Source organism: Cnephaeus nilssonii (assembly GCF_951640355.1).
Source record: "Cnephaeus nilssonii genome assembly, chromosome: Y".
Lineage (NCBI taxonomy): Eukaryota > Metazoa > Chordata > Mammalia > Chiroptera > Vespertilionidae > Cnephaeus > Cnephaeus nilssonii.
Genome location: NC_137096.1, coordinates 6,814,079 through 6,838,554, shown reverse-complemented (window position 1 = coordinate 6,838,554; position 24,476 = coordinate 6,814,079). Strand labels below are relative to the sequence as shown.

General features: G+C 40.9%; 1 pseudogene across 1 annotated transcript in view; it reads right to left on the bottom strand.

The window, feature by feature from the left end:
* The window catches only part of LOC307096509 (melanoma antigen preferentially expressed in tumors-like), a 313,827-nt pseudogene extending 292,124 nt beyond the window's left edge, over window positions 1–21,703 (bottom strand). The window contains exon 1 of the transcript in view: window positions 21,521–21,703. The product of the transcript in view is annotated as a melanoma antigen preferentially expressed in tumors-like (transcript). The remainder of the gene's footprint in view (window positions 1–21,520) is intronic.
* Window positions 21,704–24,476: the final 2,773 nt, after the last annotated feature.

The following is a 24,476-nucleotide window of genomic DNA, read 5'->3' as shown; positions in this document are numbered from 1 at the left end:
TTTGGGATTAGTGTCCTACATTCTATTTGCATCTTTCCCTTACCCTATCTCAACGCTAACATTTTGCCATCACTCTCCTCCTAACCTTTCCCCTTTTGGTCTTCTGCTTATCTTAACTCTTTCTGGCTTTAGATTTTCCCTACTTTTTCAGTTTACCCTCTGCTAAAATTTCACCCTACTTATATATCTAATCCCCAACCCCCTGCTCCAAATCCATACATACCTCTCTCTACGCTACCTAAAAAAAAAATTATTTTTCTCTCTGGCCTTTTGGTGTTGTTTGCTTGAATGTTGATTAGATTGAATTTTTATGCTTTTTTTATGAGACTGTTTTGATTATTCTTTTTGTTTGTTTGGTTGGTTCTATTGTTTGCTTTGTTTTTTATTTTTGTTTTCCCTTGCCTCACTTGATATTAGTTGGTGTTGCAGTTTGTATTAATCTCCAGGCTCGTGTTGCTGGAATTTGCTGGGATTAGTGGTTGTTCTAGTGGAGTCTACTTCCCATATATATAGTTTGTTCCCCTTTTCTCTCTTAGTATTGTTCTTGTCTCTCTTACTTATTTTTCTTTTCTTTTTTTTTCTGCTCTTCTCCCAAGTTCAGATTCACACTCTTTTTTTTTTTTTGTCCTTTTTACTCTCCCTCTTCCACTCCTATTCCCTAATTTGTCTTTCTCTGATGGTTACCTTTATTGGAGGTTATTAATATCGTGAATACAATTCTGTTCAGTGCCTTGTGTGTTGTGCCTGGTTGTGTTGTATTTTGTACCTTTAAATCAACGCCTGAGAGAGAGAACTATATAACCAGACATCCAGAGAAGAAAGACCATGGGGAGACAAAAAACTAGCCCCCACAGGAGAGAGAAGCAGGCATCACCAGAAAAGGAAGTAAACGAACTAGAGGCAAACAACCTATCAGAGAAAGAATTCAGAGAAATGGTCATAAGGTGGCTGAAAAGGATGGAAGACAAATTCGACAATATGAGTAAGAACCAAGAGGAAATGAAGAAGAACCAAGAAGAAATGAAAAATGACATAGCTGCTGTAAAGAACTCAATAGAAAGCATCAAGAGTAGACTAGAAGAAGCAGAGGACCGCATAAGTGAGCTAGAAGACAAGATGGAAAAAAATACCCAATTACAACAGCTTCTAGAAACAAAAATTAGAAAGCATGAGGAGAGCCTAAGGGAACTTCGGGACAACACAAAACAAAACAACATCAGGATAATAGGGGTACCAGAAGGAAAGGAAACGGAGCAAGGAATAGAAAACCTGTTAGAAGAAATAATAACAGAAAACTTCCCTGATATAGGGAAGAAAAAACCCACACAAATCCAAGAAGCTCACAGAGTTCCAAGCAAAATGAACCCCAAAAGACCGACGCCAAGGCACATTATAATTAAGTTGGCAAACACCAATGACAAAGTAAGAATCTTAAAAGCGGCCAGAGAGAGACAGACAGTTACATACAAAGGAACCCCCATCAGACTAGCAACTGATTTCTCAACAGAAACTCATCAAGCCAGAAGGGAATGGAATGAAATATACAAAGTCATGCAAAGGAAGGGTCTCAATCCAAGAATACTGTACCCAGCAAGGCTATCAATCAAAATTGAAGGTGAAATCAGGAGCTTCACAGACAAAAAAGGGCTAAGGGAGTTTATCACCACCAAACCAGCAATGAAAGAAATGCTAAAGGGTCTGCTGTAAAAAAAAAAAAAAAGAAAGAAATAGGAAGCAAAGAAGGAACAGAGGGGTATAGAATAAAAATGGCGACAAATAAATGCCTATCAATAATAACTTTAAATGTAAATGGATTGAATGCCCCAATCAAAAGACATAGGGTAACAGATTGGATAAGAAAACAAAACCCATATATCTGCTGTCTACAGGAAACCCACCTCAAAAAAAAGGACGCATACAGACTGAGAGTAAAGGGATGGAAAAAGGTATTCCAGGCGAATGGAAATGAAAAAAAAGCTGGGGTAGCAATACTTATAGCTGACAAATTAGATCTCAAAGTGAAGGACATAACAAGAGATAATGAAGGCCACTTCATAATACTAAAGGGAGAAATCCAACAAGAAGAAATAACTCTGGTAAACATATATGCACCCAACACAGGAGCACCAAGATACATTAAAAAACTCCTGGAAGATATCAAAGGAGAGATTGACAGCAATACAATTATAGTAGGAGACTTCAATACCCCACTATCACCATTGGATAAATCCTCTAAACAAAAAATCAGCAAAGAAACATCAATCCTAAATGACTCACTAGACCAGATGGAATTAATCGACATCTTCAGAACATTTCACCCCAAAGCCACAGAATATACATTCTTCTCAAGTGCACATGGGACATTTTCAAAGATAGACCATATGTTAGGACATAGGCAAAGTCTCTCCAAATTCAAGAAGATAGAAATCATATCAAGTTTCTTCTCAGATCACAGTGGCATAAAACTGGAAATCAACTACAATAAAAACAACCCAAAGAAATCAAACACATGGAGACTAAACAACATGCTACTAAACCATGACTGGGTTACCAAAGACATCAAGGAAGAAATAAAAAACATCATGGAAACAAATGACAATGAAAACACAACAATCCAAAATCTGTGGGACACAGCGAAAGCAGTCCTGAGAGGGAAGTTCATAGCTCTACAAGCCTACTGCAAAAAACAAGAAACAATGGTAATAAATTACCTAACCCAACAACTCAAAGAGTTAGAGAGAGAGCAACAAGAAAAGCCCAGTGTAAGCAGAAGGAAAGAAATAATAAAGATCAGAGCGGAGATAAACGACATAGAGACCAAAGAAACAATACAAAAGATCAACAAAACCAAGAGCTGGTTCTTTGAAAGGATAAACAAGATTGATGAGCCTCTAGCCAGGCTCACCAAGAAGCAAAGAGAGAGGACCCAAATAAACAAAATCAGAAATGAAAGAGGTGAAATAACAACAGACCCTGATGAAATACAAAGGATTGTTACAAAATACTACGAACAACTCTATTCCAACAAACTGGACAACTTGGAGGAAATGGACATATTCCTAGACAAATACAACCTTCCAAAACTCAATCAGGAAGAATCTAAACAGCTCAACAGGCCAGTAACTATGGAAGAAATTGAAGCAGTCATCAAAAAGCTTCCGGCAAACAAAAGCCCGGGGCCAGACGGCTTCACAAGAGAGTTTTACCAAACTTTCAAGGAATAACTAAAACCTATCCTCCTCAGACTATTCCAAAAAATTCAAGAGGAAGGAACACTTCCAGGCTCCTTCTATGAAGCCAGCATCACCCTAATACCAAAACCAGATAAAGACAACACAATGAAAGAGAATTACAGACCAATATCCCTCATGAACATAGATGCCAAAATCCTCAACAAAATCCTAGCAAATCGGCTCCAGCAATACATCAGAAAGATCATACATCATGACCAAGTAGATTTTATCCCAGGAATGCAAGGATGGTACAATATCCGCAAATCAATAAATGTGATACATCACATAAACAAATTGAGAGATAAAAATCATATAGTCATATCAATAGATGCAGAAAAAGCATTTGACAAAATCCAACACCCTTTCTTGATAAAAACTCTCAACAAGGTGGGAATAGAAGGATCATACCTCAACATAATAAAAACTATATATGATAAACCCACAGCAAACATCATACTCAATGGGCAAAAACTAAAACCATTTCCCCTAAGAACAGGAACAAGACAGGGATGCCCACTCTCACCACTCCTGTTTGACATAGTACTGGAAGTATTAGCTACCGCAATTAGGCAAGAAGAAGAAATAAGAGGCATCCAAATTGGAAAAGAAGAAGTGAAGCTGTCCTTATTTGCAGATGACATGATATTGTACATAAAAAACCCAAAAGATTCCATCAAAAAACTAATAGACTTAATAAATGAATTCAGCAATGTAGCGGGATACAAAATTAATGCCAAGAAATCTATGGCATTTCTATACACCAATAGTGAACTTTCAGAAAGAGAGACTAAAAAAGCAATCCCATTTACCATCGCACCAAAAAAATTAAGATACCTAGGGATAAACTTAACTAAGGAGGTAAAAGACCTATACGCGGAAAACTACAGGACACTGAAAAAAGAGATAGAGGAAGACATAAACAGATGGAAGAACATACCATGTTCATGGATTGGTAGAATCAACATCATTAAAATGTCCATACTACCCAAAGCAATCTACAGATTCAATGCACTCCCCATCAAAATACCAACAGCATATTTCACAGACCTACAAAGAACTCTCCAAAAATTCATCTGAAATAAAAAAAGACCCCGAATAGCCACAGCAATCCTGAGAAAGAAGAATAAAGTAGGAGGGATCTCAATACCAGATTTCAAGCTATATTACAAAGCCACTGTTCTCAAAACAGCCTGGTACTGGCACAAGAACAGACATATAGATCAATGGAACAGAATAGAGAATCCAGATATCGACCCAAACCACTATGCTCAATTAATATTTGACAAAGGAGGCATGAACATACAATGGAATCAAGAAAGTCTCTTCAATAAATGGTGTTGGGAAAATTGGACACACACATGCAAAAAAATGAAACTAGATCACCAACTTACACCATACACAAAAATAAACTCAAAATGGATACAGGACTTAAACATAAGACGGGAAACCATAAAAATACTAGAGGAATCCACAGGCAACAAAATCTCAGACATATGCCAAAACAACTTCTTCACTGACACTGCCCTTAGGGCAATGGAAGCTAAAGAGAAAATTAACAAATGGGACTACATCAAAATAAAAAGCTTTTTTACAGCAAAAGAAACCATCAACAAAACAACAAGAAAGCCCACTGCATGGGAGAACATATTTGCAAATGCTAGCACTGATAAAGGTTTAATCTCCAATATCTACAGGTAGCTTATGCAACTTAATAAAAGGAAGATAAATGATCCAATAAAAAAATGGGCAACGGACCTAAACAGAATATTTACAAAAGAAGACAGAAGGAAGGCCAAGAGACACATGAAAACATGCTCAAAGTCACTTATTATCCGAGAGATGCAAATCAAAACAACATTGCGGTACTATCTCACACCTGTCAGAATGGCTATCATCAACAAATCAACAAACGACAAGTGTTGGCGAGGATGCGGAGAAAAAGGAACCCTCGTGCACTGCTGGTGGGAATGCAGACTGGTGCAGCCACTGTGGAGAACAGTATGGAGTTTCCTCAAAAAACTGAAAATGGAACTCCCATTTGACCCAGTAATCCCACTCCTGGGAATATATCCGAAGAAACTAGAAACACCAATCAGAAAGGATATATGCACCCCTATGTTCATAGCAGCACAATTCACCATAGCTAAGATTTGGAAACAGGCTAGGTGCCCGTCAGCAGATGACTGGATCAGAAAACTGTGGTACATCTACACAATGGAATACTATGCTGCCATAAAAAAGAAGGAATTCTCATCATTTGCAGCAACCTGGATGGAATTGGAGAATATTATACTAAGTGAAATAAGCCAGTCAATGAAAGAAAAATACCACATGACCTCACTCATTTATGGATAATAAAGAGCATTATAAACTGATGAACAAAAAGATAGATACAGAGACAGTAAAGCAACAAACAGACTTTCAAATTATAGGGGGAAAGTTAGGGAGAGGGGGGGGAGATAAGAAATCAAACGAAAGACTTGTATGCATGCATATAAGCATAAACAATGGACGCAAAACTCTGGGGGGTGAGGGCAAGTGTGGGTGTGGGGTGGGGGGGGGGTAATGGTAAGATATGTACACATATAATACCTCAATAAAAAATTTATATAAAAAAAAAGAATGGAAGACAAATTTGACAATATGTGTAAGAAACAAGAGGAAATGAAGAAGAACCAAGAAGAAATTAAAAATGACATTGCTGCTGTAAAGAACTCAATAGAAAGCATAAAGAGTAGACTAGAAGAAGCAGAGAACCGCATCATTGAGCTAGAAGACAAGGTAGGAAAAAATGCCCAAGTAGAGAAGCTTCTAAAAGAAAAATTAAAAGCAGGAGGAAACCCTAAGGGAACTTTGGGACAGCACAAAACAAAATAACATCCACATAATAGGAGTGCTGAAAGAAGAGGAAACTGAGCAAGGAATGGAAAACCTGTTTGAATAAATAATGATGGAAAACTTCCCTGATATAGGGAAGAAAAAACCCACACAAAGAAAGAAGCTCACATAGTCCCAAGCAAAATGAAACCCAAAAGAATGACCCCAAGGCACATTATAATTAAATTGACTAACACCAACGACAAAGTAAGGATCTTAAAAGCAGCCAGAGAGAGACAGAAAGTTTACCTACAAAGGATCCCCCATCAGAAAAGCAAGTGATTACTCAACAGAAACACATCAGGCCAGAAGGGAATGGAATGAAATATACAAAGTCATGAAAGAAAGGGACTGAATCCAAGAATATTGTACTCAACAGGGCAATCAATAAAATTGAAGGTGAAATCAGGAGCTTCACAGACAAAAAACAAATAAGGGAGTTTATTACCACCAAACCAGTAATGGAAGAAATGCTAAAGGGTCTGCTGAAAAACAAAAAAGAAATAGGAACTGAAGAAGAAACACAGGGGTAAAGAATAAAAATGGGAACTAAAAAGAACCTATCAATAATAACTTTAAATGTAAATGGATTAAATGCCGCAATCAAAAGACATAGGGTAACAGATTGGATAAGAAAACATGACTCATATATCTGCTGTCTACATGAAAACCACCTCAGAAAAAAGATGCACAGACTGAGGGTAAAGGGATAGAAAAAGGTTTTTCAGGTAAATGGACATTAAAAAAAAAACAAAAAACAGCTGGGGTAGCAATACATATATCTGACAAATTAGATTTCAAAGTGAAGGACATAAAAAGAGATAAAGAAGGCCACTTCATAATACTAAAGGGAGCCATCAGACAAGAAGAAATAACTCTGGCAAACATATACACACCCAATACAGAAGCATGCAAATACATAAAAAGACTCCTGGAGGATATCAAGGGGGAGATTGACAGCAATACAATCATAGTAGGAGACTTTAATACTCCACTATCACCATTGGGCAAATCCTCTAAACAAAAAATCAGCAAAGAAATATCAATCCTAAATGACTCACTAGACAAGATGGATTTAATTGACATCTTAAGAACATTTCACCCCAAAGCCACAGAATATACATTCTTCTCAAGTGCACATGAGTCATTTTCAAAGATACACCAAATATTGGGTAACAGGCAAAGTCTCTCCAAATTCAAGAAGATATAAATCATATCAAGCATCTTCTCATATCACAATGGCATAAAACTGGAAATCAACTACAATAAAAACAATCCAAAAAAATCAAACACATGGAGAGTAATCAGCATGCAATTAAACAATGACTGGGTTATCAGAGAGATCAAAGAAGAAATAAAAACCATCATGACAACAAACTACAATGATAACAAAACAAACACAAATCTATGGGACACAGCTAAAGCAGTCTTAAAGGGAAGTTCTTAGCTCTACAAGCCTAGTGCAAAAAAAGAAGAAATAATGTTAATAAATCACCTAACCTTACAACTCAAAGAGTTAGAAAGAGAACAACAATAAAAGCCCAGTGTAAGCAGAAGGAAGGAAATAATAAAGATCAGAGAATTGATAAAAGACATATAGACAAAAAAATATACAAAAGATCAACTAACAAGAGCTGGTTCTTGAAAGGAAAAACAAGATTGATGAACCTCTAGCCAGGCTGATCAAGAAGCAAAGAGAGAAGACCCAAATAAATAAAATCAGAACTGAAAGAGAAGAAATAACAACAGACAACACCGAAATACAAAAGATTGTTAACAAAATACTACGAAAAACTCTATTTCAAAAAACTGGACAAGCTGGAGGAAATGGACATATTCCTAGAAATATATAACCTTCCAAAACTCAATCAAAAAGAATCTAAACAGCTCCATTGGCCAATAACTATGGAAGAAATTGAAGCAGTCATCAAAAAGCTTCTGTCAAACAAAAGCCCTGGGCCAGACGGGTTCACAGGGGAGTTTTGCCAAACATTCAAAGAAGAATTAAAACCTATCCTCCTCAGACTATTCAAAAAAGTTCAAGGGGAGGGAACACTTCCAATCTCCTTCTATGAAGCCAGCATCACCCAAATACCAAAACCAGATCAAGACAACAGAATGAAGGAGAATTACAGGCCAACATCCCTCATGAACATAGATGCCAAAATTTTCACAAAATTCTAGCATACTGGATCCAGTATTACATCGTAAAGATCATACACCATGACCAAGTAGGATTTATCCCGGGAATGTAAGGATGGTAAAATATCCTCAAATCAATAAATATGATATATCACATAAACAAATTGAGAGATAAAAATCACATAGTTTTATCAATTGATGCAGAAAATACATTTGACAAAAGTCAACACCATTTCTTCATAAAATATCTCAACAAGTTGGGAATAGAAGGATAATACCTCAACATAATAAAAACTATATATGATAAACCCACAGCTAACATCATATTCAGTGGGCAAACACTAAAACCATTTCCCCTATGAACATGAACAAGACAGGGATGCCCACTCTCAGCACTCCTGTTTGACATAGTACTGGAAGTATTAGCCACTGCAATTAGACAAGGAGAAGAAATAAAAGGAAAACAAATTGGACAAGAAGAAGTAAAGGTGTCCTTATTTGTAGATGACATTATATTGTACATAAAAAACCCAAAGGACTACATCAAAAACCTAATAGACTTAATAAATGCATTGGGCAATGTAGCATGATACAAAATTAATGCCAAGAAACCTATGGCATTTCTATACACCAATAGTGAACTTACAGAAAGAGAGACTAAAAAGCAATCCCATTTACCATCATACCAAAAAATTAAGATACCTAGGAATAAACTTAACTAAAAAGGTAAAAGAACTATTCGTGGAAAACTACAGGACACTGAAAAAAAGAGATGGAGGAAGACGTAGACAGATAGAAGAACATATCAAGTGCATGGATTGGTAGAATCTACATCATTAAAATGCCCATACTACACAAAGCTATCTATAAATTCAATGCACTCCCCATCAAAATACCAACGGCATATTTCACAGACCTAGAAAGAACTCTGCAAAAATTCATCTGGAATAAAAAAAGACCCCGAATAGCCACAGCAATCCTGAGAAAGAAGAATAAAGTAGGAGGTATCTCAATACCAGATTTCAATCTGTATTACAAAGCCATTGTTCTCAAAACAGCCTGGTACTGGCACAAGAACAGACATATAGACCAATGGAATAGAATAGAGAACACAAATATTGAACCAAACCACTATGCTCAATTAATATTTGACAAAGGAGGCATGAACATACAATGGAGCCAAGACAGTCTCTTCAATAAATGGTGTTGGGAAAATTGGACAGATTCATGCAAAAAATGAAACTAGATCACCAACTTACACCATACACAAAAATGAACTGAAAATGGACACAGGACTTGAACATAAGATGGGAAACCATAAAAATACTAGAGGAATCCACAGGCAGCAACATCTCAGACATATGCTGAAAGAACATCTTCACTGATACTCCTCCTAGGGCAATGGAAGCTAAAGAGAAAATAAACAAATTGGACTACATCAAAATAAAAGCTTTTGCACAGCAAAAAGAACAATCAACATAACAACAAGAAAGCCCACTCTATGGGAGAACATATTTGCAAATGTTATCACTGATAAAGTTATAATCTCCAACATCTATAGGCAACTTATACAACTTAGTACAAGGGAGATAAATGATCCAATAAAAAATGGGATAAGGACCTAAATAGAATCCTTTCAAAAGAATACAGAAGGAAAGCCAAGAGACACATGAAAACATGCTCAAAGTCATTAATTATCCAAGAGATGCAAATCAAAACAATAATGCGGTACCATCTCACACCTGTCAGAATGGTTATCATCAACAAACAACAAAGGACAAGTTTTGGCGAGGATGCAGAGAAAAAGGAACCCTCGTGCACTGCTAGTGGGAATGCAGACTGGTGCAGCCACTGTGGAGAATAGTATGGGGTTTCCTCAAAAAACTAAAAATGGAACTCCCATTTGAACCAGGAATCCCACTCCTAGGAATATATCCTAAGAAAATAGAAACACCAATCAGAAAGGATATATGCACCCCTATGCTCATAGCAGCACAATTTACAATAGCTAAGATTTGGAAACAGCCTAGGTGCCCGTCAACAGATGACTGGATGAGAAAACTATGGTACATCAACACAATGGAATACTATGCGGCCACAAAAAAGAAGGAATTCTTACCATTTGCAGCAACCTAGATGAAACTGTAGAACGTTATGCTAAGCGAAATAAGCTGGCCAATGAAAGAAAAATACCACATGATCTCACTCATTTGTGGATAATAAAGTACATTATAAACTGATGAACAAAAAGATAGATACAGAGGCAGAAAAGCATCAAATAGACTGTCAAATTACAGCGGGAAGATTAGGGAGAGGTGGGAAGATAAGAGATCAACCGAAGGATTTGTATGCATGAATATAAGCACTAGCAATGGACGCAAAACACTGGGGGGTGAGGGCATGTATGGGAGTGGGTTGGGGGGGCATTGGTAAAATATGTACACATATAATACCTTAATAAAAAAATGGAAAAAATGAGTAAATCATTTATCAATGTGAGCACAGAGGGAAGAAAGAAGTTGGTACAATGTGAGAAAATACCATGTAAAGAGCAGAAAGCACACTCTACATCAGTCTAAGAAATCACTAAGAAATTACAAAAAGCTTAAGTAAACTGTAGGAAATTCATTAAAAAGAAGTGTAAAGCATTTCTCAATGTGAGGCAATGTGGAAGAAAGGATTTTATACAATGCGTGAAAATCCCTTCAAATAGAGCAGGAAGCACACTACAGCACAGTGTTAAAAACCACCAGTAATTCATTGGAAAGCAGCAGTAACTGATCGCAACTGGTTAGAAAACAGGTAAAAGTAACCCCTATGTGAGAAAAGAATGTAGAAAGTAGTTTGAAAAATGTGGCAATATCCATGAAATAGAGCAGTTAGCATACTATATCTGTGTTAGAATCCACTCTGTATTCACTGAAACGCAGCAGTAAACGATACAATATCAGTAGAAAATAAGTCTACATAATTTCTCACTGTGAGGAAAGAGGGAAGTTAATGTCTATATAATGCAGGAAAATCACATAAAGACAGCTGTAACCGCAATAGAGCCCATTGTTAGAGGCCCTTGGAATTCACTGAAAATCAGCAGTGACATACACTGATTAGAGAGAAGACAAGTGAAAATCACTTTGGAACATGAGGAAAGTGTCTAGAAAGGTGTTTGTACAATGTGGTGATATCCATGAAAGAGAGCAGGAAGCAGAGTATAGCAGTGTTAGAAAACTCTGGGTACTCACTGAAAAGCAACAGTAAACTATAGAAAAGAGCTAGAAAACAAGAGTAAATGATTTCTCAATGTTAGCACAGAGGGAAGAAAGAAGTTGATACAGTGTGGTAAAATCCCGTGTAAAGAGCAGAAAACACACTATACCCAAATATAAGAAATTACAGAGAATTTAAGAAAAGCTGCAGTAAACTGTAGGAAATATTTGGAAAAGAATTGTAAAGCATTTCTCAATGTGAGGAGTGTTGAAGAAAGGTGTTTGTACAATGTGGGAAAATCACATAAAGAAAGCTGTAACCACACTAGAGCACAGTCTTAGAAGCCCTAGGACTTCACTGAAAATCATCAGTGATGAATACCAAATAGAGAGAAGACAAGTGAAAGTCACTTAGAAATGTGAGGAAAGAGTCTAGAAAGGTGTTTGTACAATGCGGTTGAATCAATAAAAGAGAGCAATATGCAAAACATAGTACAATATTAGAAACCAATTGGAATTCACTGAAAAGCAGCAGTAAACAAAAAAATAGCTACAAAACAAGTGAAAAATCACTTCGGAATTTGAGGAAAGAGTGTAGAACGGTGTTTGAGCACTAGGAGATATGTGCTGAAGAGCAATACATAAGTTAGAGCACACTTTTGAAAGCACTTTGAAATCAGTGAACAGCAGCTGTAATCTCTACAATACAGACGGAAAACAGGTGGAAATCACTTATGAACTTGAGGAAAGACTATACAAAAGTGTTTGACAATGTGGGTATTTCAGTGCTAAAGAGCAGAAGCACACCATAGCACAGTGTTACAAACCACTAGTAACTGAATGAAAAACACCAGTACCTTATACAAAATGCTTAAGACAAGTAAAAATCACATCGCTCTGTGGGGATAGAAAGTAGAAAGGTGTTTGTAAAATGAGGTGATATCTATGAAAGAGAGCAGGATGCAACGTATAGCAATGTTGGAAACCTCTGGGTACCCACTGAAAAGAAACAGTAGACTATATAAAAGGGTTGGAATCAAGAGCAAATCATTTCCCATTGAGAGCACAGAGGGAAGAAAGAGGATGGTACAATTTGGGAAAATCCCAGGTAAAGAGCAGAAAGCACAATATACCCTAAACTAAGAAATCACTGGAAAATTATAGAAAAGCAGCAGTAAACTGAAGGAAATACTTGGAAAAGAAATGTAAATCATTTCCCAATGTGAGGAAATGGTGTAGAAAAAAACATTGTGTCCTGTGGGGATAGAATGTTTTTACAATGTGTGGCAATCCCTTAAGTAGAGCAGTAAGCACACTATATGAAGCACAGTGTTAAAAGCCCAATGTAATTCACTGAAAAGGAGCAGTAACTGATGCAAATGGTTTCAAAACAAGTAAAACTAACTTCTCTATGTGAGGAAAAAATATTAAAAGGAGTTTGTGAAATGCGGTGATGTACATGAAATAGAGCAGTAAGGATTGTCAAACTGTGCTAGAAAACCACTGTGAATTCACTTAAACACATCAGTAGGCGATACAAAATTGTTGGAAATATATATACCTCATTTCAGACTGTGAGGAAAGAGTGAAAAAGAGTTTTTGTACTATGCGAGAAAATCACTTAAAGACAGCTGTAGCCACACTGGAGCACAATGATTGAAGAGCTAGGAATTCGATGAAAATCAGCACTGATGTACACCAAATAGAGAGAAGACAAGTGAAAGTCACTTTGAATGAGAGGAAAGAGTCCAGAAAGTTGAATATAAAAGTCCGTGAAATAATGAAAAAGGAATATGCACAATATAGCACAGTGATAGAAACCAATGAGAAACCACTGAAAAACAGCAGTAAACGACAAAATAGTTATAAACAAGTGAAAATCTCTTTTGAAAATGAGAAAAGACTGTAGAACTGTTTTTGAGCATGAGGAGAAATCAGTGCTAAAGAGCAATACACACATTAGAGCACACTTTTGAAAATATTTTGAAATCAGTGAACAACACCTGTAATCTCTACAAGAAATCACTGAGAATCATGAAAAGCTGCAGTAAACTGTAGGAAATACTTAGAAAACAAGTGTATATCATTGATACCAAAGGTTAGAAAACAAAATTAATTTCTCTATGTGAGGAAAAAATATAGAAAGGAGTTTATAAAATGGGGGGATGTCCAAGAGATAGAACAGTAAGCATACTATAACTGTGTTAGAAACCACTCTGTATTGTCAAACACAGCAGTAAATGGTACTAAATCTTTGGAAGACAAACGTACACCTTCCTCACCGTTAGGAAAGCGTGAATAAAGGTATTTGTACAATGTGGGAGAATCAAGTGAATCTGTAACCACATGAGAGCACAGTGTTAGAAGCCCTAGGAATTCTCTAAAAATCAGCAGTGACATATACCCAATAGAGAGAAGACAAGTGAAAGTCACTTAGGAATGTGAGGAAAGAGTCTAGAAAGGTGTTTATACAAGGTGATTAAATCCAAGAAAAAGAGGAATACGTACACTATGGCACAGAGTTGGAAACCAATGAGAATTTGCTGAAAAGCAGCAGTAAACAACAAAACCATTAGAACACAATTGAAAAGCATTTGGAATGTGAGGAAAGAGTGTAGAACTGGGTTTGAGCACAAGGAGAAGTTAGTGATGAAAAGCAATACACACGTTAGAGAACACTTTTGAAAGCACTGTGAAATCAGTGAACAGCAGCTGTAATCTCTACAATACAGATGGAAACAGGTGGAATTCACTTATGAACATGAGGAAAAACTGCACAAAAGTTTTGACAATGTAGGCAACTGAGTGCTAAAGAACAGAAGCACACCATAGCACAGTGTTACAAACCACTATTAACTGAATGGAAAACACCAGTAACTTATACAAAATGCTTCAGACAACGACTAAAAATCACGTGGTCCTGTGGGGATAGATGTAGAAAGGTGTTTGTAAAATGTGGTGATATCCATGGAAGAGAGCAGGAAGCAGGGTATAGCAGTGTTAAAAAGCTCTGAGTACTCCCTGGAAAGCAACAGCAAACAATACAAAAGCATTGGAAAACAAGTGTAATCATTTCTCAATGTGAGCACAGAGGGAAGATAAAATTTAGTCCATTGAAGGAAAATCCTGTATAAAGAGCGGAAAGCACACTATCGCACAGTGATAAAAAATATCAGTAATAACTAGGAAATCAGTGGTAACTGATACCAAAGGAAAGAAAGCAAAACTCACTTCTCTTTATAAGGAAAGAATATAGAAAGGAGTTTGTAAAAGGAGATGATATTTATTAAATCAACCAGTAAGCATAAGATAACTGTGTTGGATACAATTGTGAATTCTCTAAAACACAGCAGTAAACAATACAAAATAATTGAAAAACAAGTGTATATCATTTCTCACTGTGAGCAAAGAGGGAAGAAAGGATTCTGTACAATGTGGGAATATCCCTTGAAGATGGCACTAACCACAGTAAAGCAAAGTGATAGAAGCCATAGGAATTCGCTGAAAACCAGCACTAACACCAAATAGAGAGAACACAAATGAAAGTAATTTAGGAATATGAGGAAAGGGTCTAGAAAGTTGTTTTACATTGTGGTTATATCCATGAAAAAGAGCAGAAAGCAGAGTATAGCAGTGTTAGAAAATTCTGGGTACTCACTGAAAAGCAACAGTAAATTATATAAGAGTTGCAAAACAAGAATAAATCATTTCCCATTGTGAGCACAGAGAGTAGAAAGAATTTGGTACAATGCAGGAAAATCCCATGAAAAGAGCAGAAAACACACTGTACCCCAATCTATGAAATCACTGAGAAATTATGAAAAGCTGCATTCAACTATAGGAAATACTTGGAAAAGAAGTGTAAAGCATTTCTCAATGTGAAGAAATGCTGAAGAAAGGTGTTTGTACAATACATGGTAATCACTTCAATTAGAGCAGGAAGCACACTGCAGCACAGTTTTAAACACCACCAGTAATTCATAGGAAAGCAGCAGTAACTGATCCCCAATGGTTAGAAAACATGAGGAAAGAATGTATAAAGGAGTTGGAAAAATGCGGGGATATCCATGAGATAGACAGCATACAATAACTGCAGCAGGAAACGATACTAAATCGTGCGAAGACAAGTGTACATTTTTCCTCACTGTGAGGAAAGCGTGAAGAAAGGTATTTGTACAATGCAGGAAAATCACGGAAAGACAGCTATAAACGCATGAGAGCACAGTGTTAGAAGCCCTAAGGATACCCTGAAAATCAGCAGTGACATACACCTAAAAGTGGGAAGACAAATGAAAGTTATGTAGGAGTTTGAGGAAAGTGTCTCTAAAGGTGTTCGTACAAGGTGGTTGAATCAAAGAAAAAGAGCAATATGTACACCATGGCACAGAGTTGGAAACCAATGAGAATTCACTGAAAATAAAAACAGTAAACGACAAAACCGTTAGAACACAATTGAAAAGCATTTGGAATGTGAGGAAAGAGTGAAGAACAGTGTTTGAGCACAAGGAGAAATCAGTGAAGAAGAGCAATACACACATTAGAGAACACTTTTGATAGCACATTGAAATCTGAACAGCAGCTATAATCTCAACAATACAGACAGAAAGCAGATGCAAATCACTTATGAACATGAGGAAAGACTGTACAAAGGTGCTTGACAATGTGGGAAAGTTTGTGCTGAAGAGCAGAAGCCCATCACAGCACAGTGTTAGAAACCATTAGTAACTGAAAATCAGCAGTTATTTGCACAAACTGATGGGACAACGAGTAAAAATCACATCGCTCTTTGGAGAAAGAAAGTGGAAATGTGCTTGTACAGTGTGGTGATATCCAGGAATGGAAGCAGAAAGCAGAGTATAGCAGTGTTAGAAACCTCGGAGTACTCACTGAAAAGCAACAGTAAACTATACAAAGCTTTGAAAAACAAGTGTAAATCATTTCTCAATGTGAGCACAGAGGGAAGAAAGAAGTTGGTCTAATGCGGGAAAATCCCGTGAAAGATCAGAAAGCACACTTTACTCCAGTCTAAGGAATCACAGAGAATCACAAAAAGCAATAGTAAACTGTAGGAAATACTTGGAAAAGAATTGTAAATCATTTATCAATGTGAAGAAATGGTGAAGAAAGGTTTTTGGACAATGTGTTGAATTCAGAAACATGTCTCCAGGGAGCTTCCTTTTTCAAATATACAGAGGTTTAACTCACTTAAATAACACACATCTGGTTTCAAACTTATATGTCCTGTCAGTCAGTTAACAAGGCCCACTTTGAGGACAAATTTCATGGGGGGCAACATGGTGTTTACGTAGGAACCATTTCCCAGCCATTCCACAGCCGCAAAGAGAATGGTTAAGACTTGGCCCAAGGCCAGCCATGAACGTCCCATGGGACCCTGGGATGGGGGCCAGGGTCGCACACTCAATTCAGAGCTTCTGACTTCCTCCCAGTTCTAAGGACTTTGTGCAAATTATAGCAGGCAGGGAAGGGGCATTTCCTAAAGAATGCTTCTACCACTTTACACTTGCTCTATCAGAGGGAAGATGGAAGCATCCCTTGCCCACAGCCAAAGGATCCAATGAATATTCTGGGGTCCACAGGCAATATCTTTGGAACACATATTTAAATAGCTAATAGACTTATGACCCAGGTTGAAATTTTGTCAGACACTCTGCTCTAAGAGACTTAAGTACTCTTTGAGAAGAAAGTAATTTCATGTCAGCCCTTGGATTTCTCTCCTTAGCTCTCACATTGAAGTGAGTCTGTCTCAATTTAAACCTATTAAAGACCTCCCCCAGTTAATGGTTGAGTTTTAATTGAGTCCCTTGAAACTTCTGCGGAGCTGTGAGCAATGGCACAGAGGGTGTGGTTCAGGTATATGTTAAGTCTCCAAATTCTTGTCTGGATGTTTTAGAGGCACTTCTCGCCTGAAACACATCTAGTTAATATTAGCTGAAAGAAGCCACCAGTCAGTGAGTGAGCTGAAGTTGTTGTCTCTCCTGACATGCCTATCAAAATGATTTTGGAATGTAATGAGATGAGGATGGTAATGGGGAGGCGGGGCTTACACCTTACCCAGGGAGTGAGTTGGACCACTCATGAAGCATGGGAGAGAAATATTTTTTCACACAGGGTATACCTATTGGGTGTGGTTCTGAGAGCAGTTACCTAGATTTGTACAAACTAGACCTATGCCTACTGGGAATCTAATTAAACTTTAAGAGGTAGGTAGCAATTTCAAAAACAGGACAATTAGCTCCTTTTCTTCAGCAAACCAAAATCTTTTTACAAAAATAGCAAAGAAGGTGTGGAAGGGGGAATGCTTTAAATTGAGACTTAAGAGGCAGAGTGAACATCTTATGCAATAAAATAAATAAAATTGTACACTTATTTTTTAAAAATATATCTTTATTTATTTCAGAGAGGAGTGGAGAGGGAGAGAGAGATAGAAACATCAATGATGAGAGAGAATCATTGGGAGGCTTCCTCCTGCACGCACCCACTGGGCATTGAGCCCACAACTCGGGTATGTGCCCTTGACCAGAATCGAACCCGGGACCTTCCAGTCTGCAGGCTGACGCTCTATCCACTGAGCCAAACCAGCTAGGGCTGTACAATTATTTTTCAAGCTTTAAAAATTCTAAGTATTTGATAATAACAACAAAAAGTTGTTAACTTTAAAGGCATACTATGTTTATGCAAAGTAATGTCCTATTTTGAGAGATTAGTTTTGAAGTGTATAAGGATGAAGAAATGTGATGTCTGGGGTTTGCTTCAGAGATTTTCTAAGAAAGAGAAATAGATGAAGGGAAAAAAGGAGAGAGAAAATGAATATGGCAGAATCATGATAATTGCTGTGTCCTTTAATGAAAGGGGGATTCCTTCCACTATTCTGCTTTTTCACATTAGTGGAAAATTCATGTACAGGTGGAAAGGTGTTAGGGCCATGACAAAGAAAGTCAGGTTTGTTATTTCTAGAGGGAGTTTGAGAGGGAGCTGTGAGAATCCCAGCAATTCTCATTTTCACACAGTAGGTTTATAACATCAATTATCTATAATAACTAGAGGCCCGGTGCACAAAATTCATGCATGGGGGTCCCTCAGCCCAACCTGCACCCTCTACAATCCAGGATCTCTCAGGGGATGTCCTACTGATGGCTTAGGCCCACTCCCTATGGTTCTCTGCTCTCTGCAGGCCTGGGGGTTTCACTGCTGCCATGGAGATGAAGCCTCCATGCCCTGCTATCCACTCTCTGCCTGCCTCCGCCATGCACCATGCGAAAGAAGCCCCAATGCCCTGCAGTGTGCTCTGTCTGCCAGGCCTAGGGGCTTCGCCAACACCTACACACTAAGGAAGTCCCCATGCCCTGTTGTCCTGGCTCTGTCTGTGGGGCCTGGGGGTGTTCCTGCCGCCACCTTGCTAAGGAAGCCCCCAAGCCCTGCTGTCTGGGCTCTGTCTGCCATGTCTGGGGACTTCCCCACCACTGCAGCACTAAGGAAGCTCTGAAGCCCTGCTGTCTGGGCTGTGTTCTGGGCCTGGGGGTGTTTCTGCCGCCTCTGCTCTAAGGAAGCCCCCAAGCCCTGCTGTCTGGGCTCTGTCTGCCATGTCTGGAAACTTCCCCGCCACTGCGACCCTAAGGAAGCCCCCAAGCCCTGCTGTCCTGGCTCTGTCTGCTGGGGTTGGGGGTGCTCCTTCGCAGCCGCACTAAGGAAGCTCCAAAGCCCTGCTGTCTTGGCTCTGTCTGCCATGTCTGGAAACTTCCCTGCCCCTGCAGCACTAAGGAAGTTCCAAAGCCCTGCTGTCTGGGCTGTGTGCTGGGCCTGGGGGTGTTCCTGCTGCCTCTGCTCTAAAGAAGCCCCCAAGCCCTGCTGTCTGGGCTCTGTTTTCTGGGCCTGGGGCTTCCTTAGCACAGAGGCGGCAGAAACACCCCCAGGCCCAGCAGACAAAGCCCGGTCAGGAGTGCTTGGGGGCTTTCTTAGCACAGTGGCAGCAGGGAAGCCCCAGGCTCAGCAAACAGAGCCCAGAAGGCAGGGGTTGGAGGCTTCGGCGGCAGCAGGGAAGCCCCAGGCCCAGCAAACAGAGCCAGACATCAGGGCTTCCCTGCTGCCACCGAAGGAAGCCTCCATGCCCTGCTGTCCTGGCTCTGTCTGCTGGGCATGGTGCTTCCCCGCGATCACCCTGGGAACAAAGCCTCCATGCCCTGCTCTCCTGGCTCTGTTAGCGGGGCTTGGGTCTTCCCCGCTGCTGCCACGCTAAGGAAGCCCCCATGCCCTGCTGTCCTGGCTCTGTTAGCGGGGCCTGGGTCTTCCCCGCTTCCACCGTGCTAAGGAAGCCTCCATGCCCTACTTTTTGGGCTCTGTTTGCAGAGCCTTGAGCTTCCCTGCTGCAGCTGCTCTAAGGAAGCCTCCATGCCTTGCTGTCTGGACTCTGTTTGAGGGCCTGGAATTTCCCCGCTGCCACTACGCTAAGGAATCCTCCATGCATTGCTGTCCAGGCTGTGAATGCCATGTTTGCGGGCGGCTCAAAAACCCCTCCAGAGGTGGATCCAGCCTCGCTGCACTTGCGGACAGGCTGGACACTCCAGCAGCTGAGCTGAGGGTACTGGGCGCTGCCATGTTATGGCTATGGGGGCCGCCATTTTTGTCGAAGAGGGTTGGTTAATTTGCATATTACTCTATTACTAGACACGATATTAGAAAAATGTGTAATTTGACCGTACCTTCGCGAAGCCCACAGCCAAACAGGGGTGAATATACAAATTCACCCAACGAAGATGGTGGGCCTGTGGGCAGAGGGCACACACACAGGCAACAAGCGGCTGGGACGCCCACTGCGTCGTTGTTGTGACTCAGTGCGTGTTCCAGTTCCCTGGAAGCTCCGGGCCTAAGCATGCAGGCCCAGAGCATCCAGGGTCGGGGTAAGACGCCAAGCGGCCGGGGTCCCGGGGACCACTGCATTGTCTGGTCCTGTCAGCACTGCCTGGGGGCAGCTGGCGTTCACAGTCTTTTGGTTTTTGTAGCCCATGGACGAGAAGTGGAAACCAAGAGCGTGGGGAGCATCAGGGAATCTGGGAATCATAGTTCTGATGGCAGATGCATTGTGGGACCTCCAAAACACTAGAGCAAAGTGAGCCTAGAGCAAGTTACTGTTGTGGACAGGGGATGGAGGAAAAGCAAAGGTGAGAGATGTAAGTAAAGTCACAGTGTTGAGGAAATATTAAAGGAAAGATATCTGCCATTTATAAGAAATCTCCACCAATGGATCAAAGAAAAAAAAAAAAAAAACCTCTATTAAGCTTTGAGCACCAAACCAAACTGGGTTGGGGTCTCAGACAATGCCCTCATATGATTGCAGAGACGGACAGAAACTCTGGGATTGGAGAGGGCTCCCCTGAAGGTTCCCGTATTGGACAGGGTGCAGGTTGTGCTGAGGGACCTGCCCCCCTGTGCACAAATCTTTGGGCACCAGGCCCCTAGTTTACCCAATAATAATAAAGATGGCTGGACAGTGGTTGGTTTAGAATTTTTTTTTTTAATAGAAGTTCATTAACCAATTAATGAGCCCAATTTGGACATAAAGCAAATGCCAACTTTCTACTCAAAATGGCCTTTGCTATGGTCATGAATCCTTGGAACTATATCCTAGAGAATCCTGATAATACTTCACCCCCATAAACTGCTCATTGTGGATTTGCAAAGCTATGCAACCGGAAATTTCACACTTCTGAGAACTCGGGGTACATTTGGCTGTCGGGGGGAAGCTGGTTAGAGAGGGTAAACAGCCCACTCAACAGCATCAGGATGGCAACCAGAACCACCATGGGACAGTGCTGCCCATCTCCTGCTGGTCAGGCCTGAAGGGGATGTGGAAGGATGGCGGGAAGCATATGCTTCTTCATTCATCACAGAGTGGTAGTTCCATATCACAGCAATGAAGATAAATGTGCCAGCTATGATGCTCAGGACTCCGGAAGCCAAGAAGAGATTGTAGGTGTTTTCCTTCTGAAGATGAGTCACGCACACTCTCTGCAGGCCCATGACTGTGAGCACTTTCCCCAAGAGAGCCAGGAGGTTGGCGGCCAGAAGCAGGTGCTGAGCCATGTGGATATTGAGCTGCAGGTAGTTGTCACTGTAGGTGTAGCGGTGACACACTATGGCTTTGCTCTGGAGGCTGTTGGACTGGTAAGTGTAGACCTTCCCCTTCCCTACACAGGCCAGCTCCGGGGAGGGGGCAAAGCTGTTCTCCATGTACCAAAACCGCCAGTCCCATGCAATTCACGGAGAAGATCCATCCTATGGTGGTGACAATAAAACCCGCTACTTGGCAGTTGGCACTGTGGACCAGAGAGGTCATTGCCATGTGTCCTGGGGAACTGCAAACCAATAGAGAGCTTTATGAGGGTTGGACCCACCTGCCTGGAACCGCCCCCTGGGGATGAGCAGGGCTATATTGGAGAGGGAAATTCCATATTCCTGAATGGAGATACTTGACCCCCATTCTCTGCTGGGGAAGGGTCCTTGGGCAATTTTTACTGAAAGACTTAAAATATGCAGCCTTTCACCCTGCAGGGTTCCTAAGTGGTTAGAGTGTCTTCCCAACAGGCTAAAATTGCTAGTTCAATCCCTGGTCAGTGCACATACAATAAGCAACCAATGAATGCATCAGTAAGTGGAACATCAAGTGAATGTTCCTTCCTCCCTGCCTCCCTCACTCCCTCCCACCTTCTTTCCCTCCCTCCCTCCTCCGACCCTTCCTCCCTCCCTCTCTGCCTCCTTCCTCCTTTCTTTTCCTCTCTCCATTCCCCCCTCTCTGTCTCAAAAATCAGCAAAAATATGTTAAAACTTTCAAACAGGCAGTTCCACTATGGACATTTTTTGAAAGACCCAATTAAGATTGGTTACAAATACTTTAAGATAGAGATGGGCATCACAGTGCTGTGTTACATTGAATAATGGGAAACCATGTCAAACACAACAGTAGGGTTTGGTGAAATAATGTATGCTACATCCATACAATGGAGCTCCATACCAACCTTACACGTGCAGCCAAGTTGCACTTGGTGTGACGTTTGGTGTCTGCCCTTCTTACTTTGCATAATATTTTAAAGGTTCATCTGTATTGTAGCTCCTGGGAGCAGACCATTCCTTTCAATGGCAGAGCCATCTTCCACTGTATGGATATACCACAGTTTGTTTATCCCTTTGTCAGTTTGGGAACATTTAGATCCATTTTAAGTTTTGGCTCTTACACTTTCCATTGCTGAGAACATTGTTGTCTAAAACTTTGCATGGGTGTATGTTCTCATTTCTGGAGTGTAGATAGGTAGGAGTGAGACCTGTGCGTGGGTCATGCTGTAACTGTATATGTGTTTAACTTTGAACAAAGTTCTAAGCTGTTTCCACAATCTTGTCTGTTCTCCAGCAACTAACCTTCCCTGCTGGTCCAGTAACCCCTAACTGTGCTCCCCTGCAATCCTAATTGCCCTCAACTGCCCTCCCCTGGCGGCTTGGTCTCCCCCTGATTACCAAACATGCAGGCCTGGGTCCTACCAACTGCACTCCCCAGCTGTTCTGGTCCCCCCCAACTCCCCTGCTCTTCAGGCATCATCCCCCGCAACGACCCCCTTCTGCAGTCCTGGGTTTTCCCATCTGCCCTCCATGACTGGCCTGATACCTTCCAACTGATCTCCCTGGCTGACCTTGATCCCCCAACCACACTCCTCTGGAGGCCTGTGTCACCCACGAACTGTCCTCCACTGCCGGCAAGTCTCCTTCAACTGCCCTACCCTGCAGGCCTGGTCTACCCCAAATGCCCTCTTTTGCTTGCCCAGTCACCCCTAACTACCCTCCCTTGCAAGCATTGTTACCCTCAGATGCTCTCCCCTGCTGGACTGATGGCCCCTAACTGTCCTCCCCTGCAGGCTTAGGTTCCCCCCAACTGCCCTCCACTGTCGGAAGGTCTCCTTCAACTCCCCTCCCCTGCTGGCCTGGTCCCCCAGAACCTTCAGGCTTAGGTCTCCCCCAACTGCCCTCCACTACCAGCCTGGTCTCCCCCAACTGACCTCCCCTGCTGGCCCAGTCAGCCCTAACTGCTCTCACGTGCCAGCATGGTTGCCCCCAACTGCCCTCCCCTTCAAGCCTAGTCACCCCTAACTTCCCTCCCCTACCAGCCTGATTGCCCCTAACTGCCCTTCCCTGCATGCCTGTTCACCCCCAACTACCCTTCCATGCCAACCAGCTTGTGTTGATATGGGGCAGCCATATTGTGACAACGTGGGTGTGGACATCTTGTGATGATGTGACGGTGACCATCTTGTGACAAAAGGTTTGACAATCTTGTCACGACATGGGGTGGCCATCTTGTGATAACTTCTGGGTGCCCATAATGTGAGGATGTGGGAGTGGCCATCCTGTGGCAGCCATATTGTGACAACATAGATGTGGCCATGTTGTGATGACGTAGGGTAGCCATCTTGTGACGACATTAGGGAGGCCATCTTGTGATGATGTGATGGTGACCATCTTGTGACAAAAGGTTTGACAATCTTGTCACGACATGGGGTGGCCATCTTGTGATGACTTCTGGGTGCCCATAATGTGAGGATGTGGGAGTGGCCATCCTGTGACAGCCATCTTGTGACAACATAGATGTGGCCATGTTGTGATGATGTAGGGTAGCCATCTTGTGACATTAGGGAGGCCATCTTGTGATGATGTGGGGGTGGCCATATTGTGGCATCCACCTTGTGATGACATGTGATGGTCATATTGTGATGAAATGTGGCTGACTAGTTTGTCATGGCCATCATGTGATGACATGGGGCAGCCATTGGGTGATAATGTGAGGGTGGCCATCTTGTGATGCAAGGGTGTGAGGATCAACTTGCATATTACCTTTTTATTATATAGATTAGTTTCAGGTTTTATATTAGTTACAGTGTTACAGAGAACTGGAATAATCAAACAATGCAGGAGAGTTTGGAGTTACACTTTATTCACTGTGGTGGGCTTAGAGAAAATG